The sequence below is a fragment of the Euprymna scolopes genome, chromosome 1, assembly GCF_053919585.1.
Source record: "Euprymna scolopes isolate OS-2025 chromosome 1, ASM5391958v1, whole genome shotgun sequence".
NCBI classification, from domain to species: Eukaryota; Metazoa; Mollusca; class Cephalopoda; order Sepiida; family Sepiolidae; genus Euprymna; species Euprymna scolopes.
Window position 1 is genome coordinate 200735127 of NC_136482.1, and position 19411 is coordinate 200754537.

Genomic DNA, 19411 nt, shown 5'->3' on the forward strand with positions numbered 1-19411 from the left:
AAAGCAAAAATCAGTTTTAATTTCAAGTTATCTATTTTATAGTTTTCATTTTTTTTTACAAAAATGAATTATTTAAATTATTTTATTTATTGAAAAGAACAAACTTGATATTCACTTTACATAAAAGTGGATATTACCTTTAATGAACATTGTTAAACTAAATTTTGACTTTTCAGTTTTTATCTAAATTTATGGTGTTCAATGGAAACATTATTCATTTATTTACATTCTGAAACATTCGTCCATCGGATATTTTAATTATAAAATATAAAATGACATCAGTTCAACATTTCATTGTTTATGCAATGCCATCGATGATCATATATGGAATCATTTTGCCTGAAAAAAAATTAATAAAAGAAAAGGTTCTTATTTAAAATTCAATTTAATTAAATACAAAACTCTTTATGATGTGCATACCTGTCATAAAATGTCATATTCAAAAAATCATGTAACTTAATTAAGTAGGGTTGTTTTTTGAAAATTGTTTTTTTTTTTTAGAAAATCAAAATTTACAATTTTTAGCGATTAAAAAGTTTGAATTATTTTGAATACAAACAAAATCTCAGTCGTTAAATTGAGTTGTCACCCTTGGATTTTAACAAATTCTAAAACATGGCAGCTCTCGGCTCCTTGTCTCACTTGTCATAAAATTTGATTTTCTTAGTTAAAAAAACAAACTACTTGATCAATTTACACGATTTTTGGAATATGACATCTTCGTTCCATGACTGGTACGTACATTATAAAGTTTATTTTCTGTAGTTTCTTTTTTTTAGTTAAATTCTAAATAAGCACCAAAAATTGTCATTTATTTTCATGTTGACATTTTGACATTTGTCTATTTCTTTTTCATTCAGTTGTTTGTCTTTTGAATATCATTATTGCTCATTTTTCATTGAGACAAAGAAAACCTCTTATCAGCTCTATTTTTGTATTTTATTCCATTCTATCAATTTTTTATTTTCCAAATATATTTGGATGTGTTGAGTTTTCATATATAAAGAATTTATAAATATTATCGTCTGCCACACCCCATTAAACATGTGAAAAACATTCTGAAGTTAGTAAATGTAATATTTTTTTTACCAATTTAAAAAACAATATCAGTCAACAATTATTTAAAGAAACATTAATTTTATTTGAAAATAAATCCATTTTTATGTCTGCAATTTTATATTAGTCCATGCTTTTTATTTATTATTTTTTTTAATGATGTCAGTTTAAATATACTGATTGCACTTCTGCAGAGAAGTAATACCCCTCCTCCCATTGGAATCCATGATGTCTAAAGTCTAGATCCTGATGGCTAAGCAGTCTGTGTCTTAATAATTATGTGATTTTCAATATTCTACTTTAATCCTTATTTGATCTGAAGGTTGGAGATAAAAAAAAAAAACAAACAAACTTGATCACCATTATATTAAAAAAAAAACAAAAAAAAAAAATTTGATCACCATTATATTAAAAAACAAAACAAACAAACTTGATCACCATTATTTTAAAAAACAAACTTGATCACCATTATATTAAAAAAAAAAAAAAACTTGATCACCATTATATTAAAAAACAAACTTGATCACCATTATATTAAAAAACAAACTTGATCACCATTATATTAAAAACAAACTTGATCACCATTATATTAAAAACAAACTTGATCACCATTATATTAAAAAAGAAAAACCAAACTTGATCACCATTATATTAAAAAAGAAAAACCAAACTTGATCACCATTATATTAAAAAACAAAAAACAAACTTGATCACCATTATATTAAAAAAAAAAGTATATATTATTCAGCATGATCTTCGATCAGACATCCATCACCTTTTTAACTCTTAAATGTAAGAAGGTCAATTATGCCAAGGAAACAAAGATGATTCAAAACTTGGTGTTAGTATACTGTTTGTGTATCCCTGCCTCGATCAAGTCAATTACGTCCTGGATACGACCTAAAACTATATCCGATGGTGAGGCACCAGCTTGTGGGCTTTGGGGAGTGTGGAGCCACCCTTTAATTGCCATTGCCCCCAGGTCCACTCTGTTAGCGTCCCAACTATGGTTAAAATAGAAACCGACTTGAAAAAAGCCAAATATATTCTATTAAAAAACTTTTCTTCAAAATCACTGGATTCGACATTAAATAACCTGAAAAGTGTTGATACGCCGTAAAACAAAAACAACCGTTATTTGGGCCCCCTCCCCCCGCTTTCTTGGTATATTTGCAACAGAATTTTGATGCTGCGATGGATAATAAAGTATTCTATTTTGTTTACGTGAAACAAAAGAGCAGGTAAAGCGTGCTTTAGCCTTGGTGGTCAAATCACCTGTAGATGTTGCCGCAATGAAAGCAGTGTTCTTCATCACCTTGCTGTGTTGATGTCCGGGAGAGAAGAAAGTCATTTGTGCTTCAATTAATAAAATACTTTTGAAAGTAAATTTGTTCAACTTCAGACTGTGCAGTTACAAGGTCAGTCGAGAGATTCAAGAGTTTCTTGAGAGCTGACATGTTAACCCATGTTGTGTCGAAGAAACATGGAGAGGTTTGAGGTACCTTCAATAAATTTTCAAACATTTTATATGGCCACTTTTATTGATAGTACATGCATGAAACTCTAGTCCACTTTGAAGTGATCTCCTTTGGCTGCAATGCACTTGTACTGTTCCAACAACTTCTGGAAGGTTCCATGGAAGTCCTCGTGTGTTCATATGTCAATGACCCTCGCCACAGTCTCTTTCATCTCCTCAATTGTTTCATAACGACAGCCTCTAGAGGTTTTCCTTGAGCTTAGGGAATGCCCAAAAGTCACAGGGAGCAAGTTCTGGATTATAAAGAGGATGAGGAACTGTCTTGATGCCGTATCATCCCTCACAGACTTTGCCTTCCTTGAATCTCTTATGCCACTCAAAAACTGATGCTGGATTTGTGCAAGACTGAAGCATTCTATATGCTTCTGTGGTATTTTTTCCAAGTTTAAAAAATAGTTTTAGTTGCTTATGTATTTTTGGTACCGTGCTATTTTAAAATAGTTTTTTTTCAGGTGAAATTCAAGTTTCACAATATCTTTTTTATTAAATTGTTAGGTGGAAGCAAAGAATAGTTACAAAATACCCTCCCCTCCCCATGTTAAAAATGGCTTTCGAAATGTTATTTCAGCACCAAAAATACATAACTACTGAATTTTATTGCATACCATTCCTCGAAAGGGTCCTCACGTCCAGATTGCATTTTTAAATTCACCAGCTGTGACAATCAAGCTTTAGTAGAGTGTATTCCAATTCCTGATTTAGCTGTTCATTTGAACCTGAAATCATAAAAAATTGGTCAGTCATCTCATAAGACGTATAACAACAACATACTGAATTTTCAAGAGTTTACAGCAATTTTAAATGTTTGTAGAAAAAAAGTTTAGAAACTCATTGAAGACATCTTGTACGTATTCGTAGAGCATAAACATCTTATCGAATGCATCGTAAAATATGTGCTTAAAATATCTGCAGTAGAAAAAGTAGTATTGCCTAAATTCATAATGCCGGTCGGAGAAAAGATTAGTTTTTTTCGAGGTGTTGAACAAATGTTTGGTTAATTAATGACTCAAAAATTTTAGCGAAGAGGGGGGGGGAAACTGATAGTGCAATAATTGAGTGGGTCAGTTCTTTCACCAGAATTCTTGTACATTGGTATCACAGAGACAATTTTTTTTTTTTTTTTTTTTTTTTTTTTTTAACACAGTGATCACCACTTATCAAGGCCCGGAAGCCACTCAGGGATAAGGGTTATTGCAAGTACATTACGTTAGTGTGGAGATTTGATGAAGTGTTTACTTAAGGGGGCGGTTGATTAGGAATTTGTTAACATTGGACTTGAAGACCTCCAAGTTGTAGTCTGGTGGGAAGCAGGCAGACGGAACAGAGTTCCACAGGCGTTCAGTTCTAAGAAAGAAGCTTTGTTCATGGAATCCACGTTTTGATTTAGGCACAGATATAGAGTGGGGGAAATTTTTCACAGTGGATTCAGCTAGATGGGTGTTTTTCGTGAAAGATTGGCGAGGGGGGGGGACCAGAGATTGGAGTTCAGACGAGCACCTGCCAGGGAAATAACGATAAAACAAGGATAGGCTCGCAACATCTCTTCTGTGGAAGAGATGTTGCAGGGTAGAGAAAAGGGCATTCCCCACTAAGCCACGAAATCTATTTTGTACTCTGTCAAGGCAGTCTTGGAGATGTCTAAGATTTTTGTGAGATTGCAGACATGAGAAGTCGTTTTCAGATCAAGTGTGGCTTCAGTTCACATATGGAAATTTGGCCGAGAATTGTTTGTTTGCACAGAAGGTGAATCACCGGGCAAAATTTTAAATTATGGTGACTTTGTTTTTTTTTTTTGTGCATCACAATATGGTTTGCGTGAAGATGTAAAAGATGAGTTTTGTGGCAGCTAGTTACTTTTTTTTTTTTTTTTTTTTTTTTTTTTTTACTAGGGTGTCACTGCTTATCAAGGTCTAGAGGCCACTCAAGGATAAGGGTTAGTGAGTGTCAGTTAAGACAACACCATGATGATCGGGGGATTGGATAGTAGTTAATTTATTTTCAGAGGTTGGCTTATCAAGAACTTGAAAACGACCATGTTATAGTCAGCCGGGAAGCAGTTCCACACTTGTGTTCCACAGATGAGCAGTTCTGGGAGGGGAAACTCTGTTCATAGAATTTTGCTTAGTTTTAGGCACAGATAGAGAATATGCTGATAGTTGTTGTGGCTAGTCAAGTGTTTGCTATGAATGTTTCATGGAGGAGTTGGCATAGTGAAGCTCAGTCGAGCTCTTACCATTAAGAAAAGCAGGCGTTAAATTAATGATCTTTTAAATTCTTTGATACTTGCAGCATTCATTAGCAAGAAAAAGAACAAGGTGAGGATGAAATGAGGAGATTGCATTCCGCTATCTTCCAAATAATAAATGTTTACTTAATTATGAGGCAAGATGCTGGTTCGAATCACATTTAAATTTCGACATATTCATGATACTGTCTAAGAAATTGGGAGCAGGGAAGGAATTTCAAGGCAAGTAGTTTGAAGAAAGAAGTTATTGGAGCAGAAACCAAACATGTCGGCACTTCGACGTTGAAGGTGATATTTGCTGCTTGTTGGTTGAGGTTTGTGTTAAACATAGACTTATTTCTTTTCTGGGTGTTTTTTTTTTAATTACATCTTCACCCCAAACAAGGCACAGTGCCATTATAATGTAGGGGCCTACTATTAGGGACATAAGTGACGGGGGTATTATAAAGGGAGTTGAGCAGCAAGATGTCTGTTTACATTACACTTGAACTTCTGCATGTCAGTACAGTCGGGGAAGCAGAAACCCAGAAGCGAATTCCAAAGTCTAGCAGTTCTGGAGAAGAAACTTGGTGTAGAAGGCTTTCTGATATCTGGGGATCTCTGCTGTGTAGGGTTGAGACTTTGGTGCTTGTTGGGTTTGTCGGGGGTATTTAGATTGGGGGGGGGTACAAGGGCTTGTAGTTCATCAGCGCATCTACCATTAAAATACTAAAACAGCTAGAGGAATGCAATATTTTGTCGATGAGACAGAGGTTAGATGACAGTTCTGGACATATCAGGTTGGCGACTCTCTTTTGAACCCTGTCTAGGAGTGAGAGACTAGTAGCAGATGCACCAGCCCAAATGTGACAACAGTACTCCATACATGGCCGAATGGTGGTTTTGTAGAGGTACACAATATTTTCAGGTGTAAATAACTTTCTAGTATGGTAGAGGGAGCCCACTTTTGCAGCAGCCTTGATGTATCTATTCCAACTCGTTTCCTGTGAACGTTAAGCTGAGGAGTTTCAACAAAGTATTTTCAGTTAATTTATATCTTTAGCCATTGCCATTAGTGGTTGAGAAAGTTTCTCTTAATTATTAAACAAAACGAGCTTAGTCTTAGCAACATGGAACATTACCATCCACTTTTGCTCCCATTCCACTCCAGACTGGAGATCTTCCTCTAGGGTTTCCACCATTGTCTTGGATATGTGTTCATTTGTTTTCACCTCGTGCCTGTTATAGAGCGTGGTGTCATCAGCAAATATACCCATCTGAGATAATTTTATCAGGATGTCATTTATGAATATTTGGAATAATAAAGATCCAAGGATCAACTCCTAAGGTAAATCCGCATTTATATCATATTGTTTAAATGTTATATATTATATCGTTTTGAGTTTATCGATGCCTCTGTTCAGTCTCGAAGGACAAAGGATACACCTTGTAGAGGCAGCTGCACGTGTAATGGTGAAGCAAGGGTTGCGCAATCTCAACCACACGTTTCCTGAATCGGCACTGATTGAGTCGACTGGCAAGGAAACGTCCAGGACGACTGGAAACAATGCCGAGATAAGCAGAGAGCACATACAGCACCTGGAAATCTCAAATGGTCACCCGTTTAGTACTGACCAGGTTCAATGTTGCTTAACTTCGTCAATCCAGCGGGAACCGGCGTGTCAACGTGATTATGTCGTATTGAGTTCATATAAAATTAAAAGAAACACTTTATCTTTCATTTCAGGAAGCATCTTTCTCTTTTCATGGCTTGTTTGAAAATTGAAGACTTGAAAAACACAAAAAGAATTTTTATCACTTTATTTGATGTTACAATTTAAACTTTTCTAGACTTTTTTTTTTTTTTTATTTTACATAGGCGTCACCACTTATCAGGGCCGATAGGCCACTCAAGGATAAGGGTTAAAGAGTGTAGAGTAGTTAAAAGGACAATATAGTAATCGATAGTAATAGAAGTTCGATAAATGTGTTAACTTAAGTGGAACGGCTCATCAGAAACTTGTTCACGTTGGACTTGAAGACAACCATATTATAGACAGCTGGAAAGCAGGAAAACGGAAGACAATTCCACAGGTGTGCAGTTCTAAGAAAGAAGCTTTGATCATGGAATCTATGTTTAGGTTTAGGTACAGATAAAGAGTGGGGAAAATTATTGATAATGTTTTCAGCTAGTCTAGTGTTTCTTGTGAAAGTTTGGCGAGGGGGGGGGGCCATAAATTGAAGCTCAGTCGAACACTTTCCATGAAAATAACGATAAAGCAGAGACAAACTCGTAACGTCTCTTCTGTGAGATAGAGGTTGCAGCGAAGAGAAAAGGACATCTCTCACCAGGCCACGAAGTCTATTTTGAACCCTATCAAGGTAGGACAAGTCTTTTCTAGCAGCTCCTGCCCATATGTGGCAACAGTATTCCATCCTTGGACGTATCTGGCTCTTATATAGATAGAGAATTGCATCAGCAGTGAGATATCTACTGGATCGGTAGAAGGATCGCACCATTTTTCCAGCGGCCTTGGCAACAGATTTGATGTACGTATTCCATTTAAGATCAGGAGTAAAGGTCAAGCCCAGAAGCTTGTCAAAACTTGAGGCCTCCCCAAGACGAGAGCCATTCATTTTAATTGATGCCAGATGGGGGTCAGAACGTTGATGATGTAAAGAGAGAAGCTTGGTTTTAGATGCATTAAAAGTAACAAGCCACTCCTTACCCCATTGTACTACGTGCTCAAGATCAGAGGAGAGAGAATTGGAGAGAACTTGGTCGTTTACTGTCTTAGATGTGCTATCATAGATGGTAGTGTCGTCAGCAAAAATGTCTACGAATGATGTAAGGATGTGATTTGGAAGATCATTAATGTAGATCAGGAAAAGAGATTGGGCCCAGGATGAACCCCAGCATTTATACTGTGAGCTTCTGATTTTTGCCCATCAACTACTACTCTTATGAACCTATCAGAGAGAAATGATTTAATAATTGAGAAGACATGTCCAGCTATACCATAGCTGGAGATCTTATGAAGTAAACCTTTATGCCATACCCTATCAAAGGCCTTTGATATGTCAAGAGCAATTGCCCTAAAAAGGTTGCCTCCGTTGAGAGATTCGCTAATCCTATGAGATATAACTGTAAGCACATCTGTAGATCTAGCAGAACGGAAACCATATTGTGTGTCACTAAGAAGGTTATTTTTGCTGAGATGGTTGATTACTTCTCTATTTAACACAGATTCCAGCAACTTACTCATGACGCACAGGAGACTTATTGGCCTGTACTGAGAGGGGGATGAACGATCACCTGAATTCTTAAATACAGGGCATACTGATGAGATTTTCCAGGGTGATGGGAAGCAATTCTCCTTAAGACAACATTTAAACAGTTTTGTAAGTATGGGTGCTAGTTCTGGTTGAAGTTTTTTGAGTACTATAATTGGAATACCGTCAGGGCCGGTTGCTTTATTGAATCAAGGTTCTTGATTAGCTTGGCAACATCACATACAGATATTTGTATATCACATAGTGTGTTTTCTGATACAAGAGGAAATATTGGAGGTTGGCGGCCTTGGTCGTAAAGGGTAGAATTGGCTGCAAAGTTCTTGGCAAAGTGTGGTGTGAATGAAGAAAAAAGAAACAAGAACGACCGACCGCGTTTTTGTGTGGCTTACCTCGTGTTCATAATGAAGAAGAAAGAAACAAAAATGGCTGCCCTGTTTCTTTATATGCCTACAGGGTGACCACGAGGTATGCAAATGAGATGCTCCTGATTGGAGATAAAAGAGGAGTGATTTGGGGAAGGGAGGATTTTGAAGTTAGATTGCGAGCAGAGAAGTTGTATTTGTAGAAGAGAAAAGTCGGATTCGGGGAGAGAAAAGCTAAAGTTGCAGAAGTTCGTTTTGGAGTGGAGAGAAGACACGTCAAGTGGTAACCAGAAAGTGAAAGTTCGGACAGCAGTGTCACACAGGCGACATAAAGAGTTTGGCTTTGTCTGATGCTGACGAGATTAACTCAGGTCCATTGATGATAGTTGGGATAGAGCACACGCTTCTGTTCAGGATTCTGTTTGCAATTTGCCAAAACTGGTGAGAACCAAGCCGCTGTTCAGCTACTTTGGACTTGACGGACTGAGCATACAAGTCTCTTGCGTTCTTTATTACTTTCTTACAATGGTTGCTGGCAGTCCTGAAAACGGCTTTAGTTTCCATACATCTATTACGTTGGAAGCAGTGGAAAAAGTGATTTCTGTGCGCAATAGCAGCAGCACATTCTGGAGAAAACCATGGCTGGCTGTTAGGTTTTTGCTGGAACTTTTTCAAGGGTATGAAATTGTCTATACCTACAATTAACCATTCTGTCAGGTCTGATACGATAGACGACACATCTTTTTTAAACATGGAACGCAGAGGAAGATCCGATGTAAATGTACGGAAACTATCCCAGTCAGCCATAGTGTATCGATATACTGTACGATAGAGAGGTACGTCTGAGGACTTATTACATTTCATTTTTATCTTAATTGATACAACTGAGTGGTCGGAAGATCCAAGAGGAGACAGAACGGAAACTGAACATAGTTCAGGGCAAGTTGTGAGAAAAAGGTCTAGTAGACTTGCATACTGGCCGTCATTGTCGGGCACACGGGTGGGTTCGTGAACAATCTGAGTGAGGTCATAAGCAATGGAGAAATCATGACAGAATCTCCCCTCATCATCGGTCTTGTTTGAGTGGGTCAACCATTCCACATTGAACATTGAAGTCTCCACATACGTGAATGTTAGCTGAAGGATATGCTGATAGAACTTAGTCAATTTTCTCAGATGTGCTTTTAAAGATAGTAACTCCACTGTTATGGGGGCGATAGAGAGTAAATATAAATGCCGTAGTGTGAGCTAGTGCTACTCGGAAGCACATATAGGGTAAGTTAGGATCTTCTCTGGAGATGTCCCTACCACATGGAAAGCCATCTTTTATATAGGCACATATTCCATGCCCATGGCGATCTTGGGGGTCAGATTTGGAAGTTAGGTTAGAGTATCCTTTAATTACGAACTCATTTAGGGAAATAGTCTTGCTTAAGTTTTGCTTAAAAATAAAAGGTCTGGTTTAGTCTCCTGTAATTGGGCTTCAACCTCTGGAAGGTTAGAACGTAGACCCCTGATGTTGGAGAAGGAGACATGGTAGTAGGGGTCTACGTAGGAAGTTTCAGATCTGGGTTAATCATGTATTTTTTATTGAAACTTGTCATGATGGAATTTTGGAGTTTGTGGACTAGGTCGTCAGACTTGTTTAGAGCAGGACAGAGAGGGGAAACAAAGAGAGAAAAGTAACGAAGAATTTTTTTTTTTTTTTTTGTAGCACATGATAAGATAAAGCCGTAACAATTACCCACAAGTATGGCATCAAGAGGCCCCACCAGAGACTATTGCATGGTCCAGAATCCATTCACCAAATGGCAATACAGCAGCCCCAGTACTTTGCGCCTGCTGATAGGACAGCCTCCTTAGTGGTTAATCCAAGGTTCGGGTCCCTGACTATCAGGCGGATAACGTCAGCCCAGATAAAACGTTTACCTCCAGCACCCTTACTCGTGACATGGCTACAAGGATAGACATAGAACAGAAAATTTCCGCCATCTCTGTCGACTGTTCACGCAAAATACTGCCAACCTAGAATACAACTTTTTCTTCTCGCTTTGTCAGAAAAATCGCTCATATATATATATATATATGTGTTCTTTGCCATGTTAACATGACATGCTGACTTGTTTTCTCTGTGGCCGTCGAATGAAAACTGACCTCTCATATAGACATTTGAAGCTCACACACATTTTGAATGATGAAACCCTTTTATCATTTAACTTTTGACCTTTCACTTTTGGTAATGGTCGTGTGCCACATGCAATTGTAAAGTTTTCAAATACAAAAATCGTTAAAGAACAATAAAAACTGTATTTTTTTTATTTAAAATTTAAACCATTTTATACATTTCATCAGATTTTCAATCAAGTGAAGAAAGAAAGAAAAAAAAAATTCAAGTTTCAACATTTTTTTTTAAAGAAAACAAGAATTTCAAATAAAATCATTTTTTTACCAACAAAAATTTGAAAATCCATTCATTACCAAATTCTGAATTTGGAAATTTTGTTTATTCTTATCAATGAATTTGAACGAATAACAGAATAAAATATCATTCAATTAATACAATTTGGTTAGTATTTTCAAACATCTTTACATTTTTGGTTTAATTCCTTTTCTTCAGTTATGTGTGTAGAAATGTTTTTTCTTTCAATTATATTTCACCTTTTTATTTGGACCAATCCTTTAATTTATGAAGTTCAATGTAATTACAGAGCATATAACAAATAATTGAAAAAAGTCTATATTCCAAATTTCAAGATATTGACCATCTTACAATTTATTCCTTTAAGTATGTTACCAAGCAGGAATTGTGCATGCCAACATACTTAGGGGAATAAATTGTAAGATGGTCAACATCTTGAAGTTTGGAATATAGACTTTTTCATTTGATACAGATATGACTGTTAGCAAAACATTGATACATTTTTTTGTAAAATGTTTGTATGTTGTAAAGTTTTCAAACACAAAATCGTTAAAGAATAATGACAATATTAAAAAACTATTTTTCTTTCGTTTTTTTTCTTTAAAGTTTAAACCATTTTACACATTTCACCGTAGATTTTTCAGTTAAAGAAACATACTTTTATTTTAGTTCAATATTTTCAACAAAAATCCGTAGAATCTATTCACACGCAGATTCTGACACCTAATTCAACCACTTTTAGTCCGATACAAATCACTCAGTGACGACGGAACTCGCAGCAAGTTTTACCATTTGTTTTATTTCTATAAATCTAATAAGCGGAGTTGTCTCCCTTTAACTTTGTCTTCATTAGATATAATGCCTATCCTTTTCACTTTTATTTGTAATTTTGTTTTGTTTTTTCTTAAGTTGAATTCTAAATAAGAACCAAAGCTTTTCTTTTTATATTGAAAAAAAAAAAAAAAAAATCTTTTGATGACAAACTATTTCGAAGTTTTGCTACATAAAAAAATCCTTTCAAAGTAATTCATTGAAATCGGGCAGTGATGACTAGTAGTGGGCACACTCATTTCAAATTGACTAATTTTTTTCATATATGAAACAAAAGCAAACAATTTTGAATTTTTGAAATGAGGATTGCTTGTTTCGTATTATTTGGATTCTTTGAACTACTGTTCTCATCTTGAATCATATTTGCACAAAGTTTTGGTGGATGTAACCTCCAGCCTTCAAAAATAGGTTTATGGCTTCTAAAATTTATACTAGAGATTTCTACCTGGTCATGGTTGACCGAGCGAAAGCGTGCTCCCTTCATGAGTTGAATAAAAGTTTCCGTTTGAAATTCTATGCAGATTCCCGAGTTTGACAGAAAAAAAATCCTGAGTCTGACAAGATACATCTGAAGAAGGTTGGAGGTTACATCGGCTGAAATGTTGTGAAAATAACACTCGAGATGCGAACAGTAGAAATCCAAAGAATTCAAATGAAAAATAAAAACATTTTTTTTTGTTCGATGCATTTTTTTTTTTCAAATTTTGTTGAATTTTTATCAGACGCTAAACTTGCTTTCTGATTGTATTAAATTTTTTTCTATGTTTTTTTTTTTTTTTTTTTGCCACATTATATCTTCAATATAAAAAAAAGTCGATAATTTCTATCATAATGGTTTGAAACAAAAATGAAAATTGACTCAGCCCAGAAGGATTTTTTTTAGTTGCAAAGAACAGAATAGATTAAGTATAGCATCAGAACAGATACTACACATGAACCTCATTCTTATGAGGCAGATATATGAACTCAGAATTGTCAAACATGACTAATCTGTATTCTTCTGGCCTTTTGTGATTAAACTTTTGTTTTTGTAGAAATTGTAAACATCTTTTTTATACATTAGAAATGAAAAATATTGAAGTGTCTATTAAAAAAAAAAAAAAAAATTCAAGAGTCGTTTGCATGAAATTTATGCATAAAAAAATCAATAAATTACATCAGAAATATGGAACAATTATTTGATATGTAGATTATACAGAATGATTTAACCTTGGAAAAAAGTTTTTGAATTGCACCCAAGCAAAATAAAAATAAAGTGGAGACACGGAAGCCGACAGGAGGAAGAAATTCTAAGGATTCCCAGAGCTGCATTTTTTGGCTGAAATTTAATTGAATTATCCCAAGCAATTAATACTTGTGAATATCCATAAACTTCTAATGATTAAACTATGAATATAGTTTTGTTTTTTTTCTCAGTAAATAACGAAAGACATTTAATACTGCATGGCTCACTGTGATCGACGAAGGTACGTCGCCAGTTCACAATGAATTGAACAATCAAAAAGCAAAATCAGTTTTGCGGAATCAAATTCGTTTAAATGAAACGATGCTGCCAAAAGCTATGCAATATTTCAAAATTGTGAGGGTGAAAATTTTTTTGTCAGCAGAATACACCAATATTTGAAGCATTATGGGAGTACCTATGTAAAAAGTTGGTTGATTTCAAAATAATGCGGTACATTTTTCATGAGTGCTTTTGTGTAAAAACAAACAAAAGAAACCAATAAGTTTCACTCGGTCAAGTGAATCCTTTATGACCTGGTTGAACTAATTCATTAGTCGTTAATAAATTAATATAACGGCATAAATAAAATGGAAATTGATTCAAGCGCGCCTTGTACGTATTAGTTCAGTACCTGGGTAGATACCAGATACCTCCAGATTGCAACTGTCCATTGATTACATTACATGACATTCAGTATGCTGCCATCTGTCTCAGGGTGGAGAATTCTGTTTGTTGTCATAAACACTTTTTTCAAGCACAATTGATAATGAAGGTAAGTTTATGAAATGCAAAAATTCTCAGTGGTCGTTTAACTGCTGAACTTCATAATTTTTTTCAGTTTGAAGACAATCATAGTATCATTACTATTTAAACCAAAATGAACAGTAAATATTTTTTACCCGTCTACATCATAATTCAGGTCATAAAGGGTTAAGCACAGATTTGTTGTATGCAACATAGTAGAGATCCTACATCAATAGCAATTAAGTTAACTAGTGTAAATTTTGACAAGAGTCACAATGAGTACATGTTAACCCAGATCTGTAAAACAGAATCATTCCCAGGGCTGAATGAAAGATGGGTGACGTTAGGTTGAGGCAGGGGACTACAGATCAAATGGAAAAAATAGTTGAACAGTGATGAATGACGTCACATATTTCAAACTTGCAGAAACAAAGTGGGTTTGTTTTACAATCCACAAAGGTATGAAAAATGTCAAAACAAATGTTACCATAGGAAAGATAAGTTACTTTTCTACCTAACTGAATAAGTTTTTAGTGTTTTTATTTAATGTAGAATGTTTATTGTTTGAAAAACAATTTTAAGCGCTACCAAAGAACAAGAAAAAAACGTCCATATGTCTTTGAAGTCTTGATAATCACTTCAAAATAAGAAATAAAATAAAATGGTGGTAGAAACCCACTCATTAAATGTTACCGTGACATTTATTAGGTGAATTTCTACCATTTTGTTTTATTTCTTATTTTGAAGTGATCATCGAGACTTTAGAGATATTGCAGCCATTTTTTTCTTGTTCCCTGGTAGCATTCAATATTACTTGTTTTTCAAACTGAATAAACATTTTACATTAAATAAAAACACTAAAAAAAATATCCAGGGAGGTAAAAAAGTAACTTATTTTGCTTTTGATTACATTTGTTTAACTTTTTTTGTACCTCTGTGGATTGAAATACGACCCAACAGTTTTTTTAAATCAGTCTCTCCATGGAAGTCGTGCAAACAGGACACAGCCATAAGATGCAGAAAAATGATAATCTCAAAGAATTTTACAAATGTCTCTGCCCTCCCCTCAACTTAGTTATAAAGATTTGTTTATTCGTTAAAAAAAACACGACAAAAATACAAGCCAGATAAAAACTTTCTAAAACTGTTTTTAAAAATAAAATTAAATTAAAAAAAAAAACACACACACACAAGTCCTCTGTACGCCCCTTCTCCCGTTCTTATTGGTTGTTAGTGACCAAACGAAAGCTTAGACTTGTTAAACAAGAAAATATGCAGAGAAAGCAACTCTTGCTGTAGAAATTACTTCGAAACTGGGGAGTAATGGAAGCTTTGCAGAAGAGAAGAAAGAACATACACAATTCTTTAGCGCAACGAACACCAATCAATCTGGTTTGAATTCTGCGTCATAGGAATTTCAGCTTCAAGCAAGAAAACAAAATGGCCTCAATGCATGAAAGAGTTGCTTCCCTTGATCTATCAGCTTTTTTTTATGCATCGAATTTTAAACCAATCTTTATTTGCCTCCCATTGTAGCCAAGCCAGAAAGTGGGGAAGCTAACTCCCGCAAAAGGGTCACTCTGAATAGCCATGAATAAGCCCTCGGCTTTTGCTGTAGGAGTGTCTCAGGCGATCAATAAGCATCCTCCTTCCCCCTCAATAAGAAGAGGTTCTGTACTTCGGGGTAATTGCGCCAACTAGCTACAAGTGCTCTTTTGGCACCCATGCATAGAAAGCACTTTTTTTTAGTTGGTGCAATTACCCCAAAAGTAGGTTAATATTTAAAAGATACATTTCATAGACCTGAATGATACGCCATCTTCACAAAAACGTCTGATGAGTTCATAGGATGTTGCAATGATAATTCAAAAATGGAACGTCCTGGCTGGTATAAAAATTTGCCGTGAGACAAGATATATATTATATACATATACACCAGGTTAAAGGTATTCGAGAATGATAACTAATGAATTTAACAAGGTTATTAAGAGTGCTCAATAAAAAAGAGCAAGGTATATTTTTATTAACATAAACAAATTTATATGGTTACGACACTGGACATGCTAATGTTTTGGACAAATGGTTAAAACGAGAAGTCCTCATCAGGCGACTTAATAAATGGTTGCTTTCCACTCAAGAAGCCAGTCCTCAAAAACTGGCTTCTTGTAAGGAAAGCAAACATTAATTAAGTCGCCTGGTGAGGACTTCATTGTCATGTCGAAAATAGTTATATTACTATTTTCGACATGACAATGAAGTCCTCATCAAGCGACTTAATGTTTGTTTTCCAAAAATTGATCGAACACACTTTATAAATAAGGGGGAGACCATTCAATTTAAACAATCAAGATCAAAATCAGCTTTGATGTAATCGATACAATTTATTCTTTAAAAAAAAAAAAAAAATCGCTAAAAATCATAAATTAATTTCTTGGTTAAAAAAAAAACTAATTGATCAATTCACGAATTTTGGAATATGACATTTCCGTTCCATGTATGTACATCATTAAAAAATAGATACAGAAAATTTTTTATCAGATTGAATTCTAAGTTTTACAATTTTTAATTTTATGAAATCCAAAATCAAAAAAGGCTTTTTATGTGCAATAGTTTTTAACTAATAAATGTTTGTTAATAATAACATTATAATTTGACGACCCATGTCAAAAATACCATACAAAATTTGGGGGAATTTTATGGTTATTAAACAAAAACTGTTTATTATAATCATTATTAGCAGTGATAGATAGTGTTAGAAATAACTCAGCTCCCCTAACACATCTGGCTGGTTAAAGTAGCTAGAAATCTGACAATAGTTTTCTTTAGTGGTTTTTAGTAAAAATATAGTATGAAATTTTTCAGTTCTAAATGATAGACTTGATATCAGAAGGACACTTCATACAAAATTTGGTGCAATTCTATCAAGTAGTTTTGGAACTTATACGTGATTACCAACAAAAAGTTCAGAATCATGCTGCTATGAAAAAAAAAAAAAAAAAAAAAAAAAAAAAAAAAAACAATTCATACTTGATTTGAAAAGTTCAAATGTTTTGAAATTACAAATATTTTATCTAAAAAAGTCAGTTAATGTTATTGTAAATTTAGAAGTTTTCTAAAAAGAAACATGAAATAAAAAAAAGGGATTCACAATTGTTTAAATTTAATTCTAGATTTTTTAACAGAATGATTTTTTTAACAATCAGTTTACTTTTCAACTGTAAAAAAGTTTTTTTTTCTGTTCTTGGTTGGAGAAAAATAAAGAATAAAAAGGAAATTCTTAAAAAAGTTGACGTTGAAAAGAACAATTTTTCTCAACTAATTAGCATAGCATCTGAAGGAGAAAATGAATGAATGATTGAAATGGTTTTTTAATCCAGACAACTTTATAAACTTTTTTTTTTTTTTTTAAACTAACAATCAGAAGTTGGTGACTTTCTCTTCATGTGCCATATGATTAATAGATAAAAATTTGTCTTAATTAAGAAAAGTTTGCCAGCCTTAAAAATCAACATTCAAAAAGTCTCAATTTCTTAACACCTTTTTTTTTTTTTTAAATTCCACCTATTTTGATGATTTTTTCAACTCAATCCCTTTTTTTCCTAACTATAAAAAAAAGACGGTGCAAATTTTTTCTATTTGTTTTCTGAGGTTTATCTACATGCTCTTTGGATTTCTGATGGATGACATGGAAAATTCAGTTACATTTTGATCATATATATATATATATATATATATATATATATAAACAATTTTATTATATTCTAAAGTCCTAGGTTTTATTAATATTATCCATTTTTTTTCTAAAAAAAAAAAACAACTTTAGTACATTTTACAAACCCGTTTCATTCATGGGGAACACTCATAAAAAAATAATGAATAAAAAATTTCAGAGAAAATGCATATCGATGTAATACGGAAAATTCAGAAAAAAGAAAAAGGCCATATCCTGTAGGTGGCCATCTTGTTTTATGGAGAAAATCTAACACTTAACATATCAACTTCATATATATATATATATATATATATATAAATAATTAAAGAAATTTTCCAAGTTTATAAATGGAACAATTCTGAAAATTATGAAAAAGCTCAATATTCGAGAGAGCATTAATATAAGAAATTGAATTTAAATTCTATAAATTAGAATTTATAACAAATTTATTATTTGACAAGAAACAAATTTTAAGTTTCAATTTGTATTCCTTGTTGAATACAAAAATTTGTAAATTCTAATTTAAAGACTTGAAATCCAATTATTATATATCTTAGATTTTTTAACCAAAATTCCAGCAATGTTGATACACCAACAACATTCCAGTAATGTTGATACACCAACAACATTCCAGTAATGTTGATACACCAACAACATTCCAGTAATGTTGATACACCAACAACATTCCAGTAATGTTGATACACCAACAACATTCCAGTAATGTTGATACACCAACAACATTCCAGTAATGTTGATACACCAACAACATTCCAGTAATGTTGATACACCAACAACATTCCAGTAATGTTGATACACCAACAACATTCCAGTAATGTTGATACACCAACAACATTCCAGTAATGTTGATACACCAACAACATTCCAGTAATGTTGATACACCAACAACATTCCAGTAATGTTGATACACCAACAACATTCCAGTAATGTTGATACACCAACAACATTCCAGTAATGTTGATACACCAACAACATTCCAGTAATGTTGATACACCAACAACATTCCAGTAATGTTGATACACCAACAACATTCCAGTAATGTTGATACACCAACAACATTCCAGTAATGTTGATACACCAACAACATTCCAGTAATGTTGATACACCAACAACATTCCAGTAATGTTGATACACCAACAACATTCCAGTAATGTTGATACACCAACAACATTCCAGTAATGTTGATACACCAACAACATTCCAGTAATGTTGATACACCAACAACATTCCAGTAATGTTGATACACCAACAACATTCCAGTAATGTTGATACACCAACAACATTCCAGTAATGTTGATACACCAACAACATTCCAGTAATGTTGATACACCAACAACATTCCAGTAATGTTGATACACCAACAACATTCCAGTAATGTTGATACACCAACAACATTCCAGTAATGTTGATACACCAACAACATTCCAGTAATGTTGATACACCAACAACATTCCAGTAATGTTGATACACCAACAACATTCCAGTAATGTTGATACACCAACAACATTCCAGTAATGTTGATACACCAACAACATTCCAGTAATGTTGATACACCAACAACATTCCAGTAATGTTGATACACCAACAACATTCCAGTAATGTTGATACACCAACAACATTCCAGTAATGTTGATACACCAACAACATTCCAGTAATGTTGATACACCAACAACATTCCAGTAATGTTGATACACCAACAACATTCCAGTAATGTTGATACACCAACAACATTCCAGTAATGTTGATACACCAACAACATTCCAGTAATGTTGATACACCAACAACATTCCAGTAATGTTGATACACCAACAACATTCCAGTAATGTTGATACACCAACAACATTCCAGTAATGTTGATACACCAACAACATTCCAGTAATGTTGATACACCAACAACATTCCAGTAATGTTGATACACCAACAACATTCCAGTAATGTTGATACACCAACAACATTCCAGTAATGTTGATACACCAACAACATTCCAGT

The 19411-nt window shown here is 34.0% G+C and overlaps 1 long non-coding RNA gene across 2 annotated transcripts; it reads right to left on the minus strand.

Moving 5' to 3' along the window:
* Nucleotides 1–1116: 1116 nt before the first annotated feature.
* LOC145279709 (uncharacterized) lies at nucleotides 1117–16694 on the minus strand. 2 transcript variants are annotated; one of them, XR_013868433.1, is made up of 2 exons: nucleotides 15050–16694; nucleotides 1117–3309 (listed from the first exon to the last, which is right to left on the minus strand). It is a non-coding gene; the product is annotated as an uncharacterized LOC145279709 (long non-coding RNA). The 2 variants fall into 2 exon arrangements; XR_013868436.1 differs by having other exon boundaries at nucleotides 14880–16694.
* Between the last annotated feature and the right edge of the window lie 2717 nt (nucleotides 16695–19411).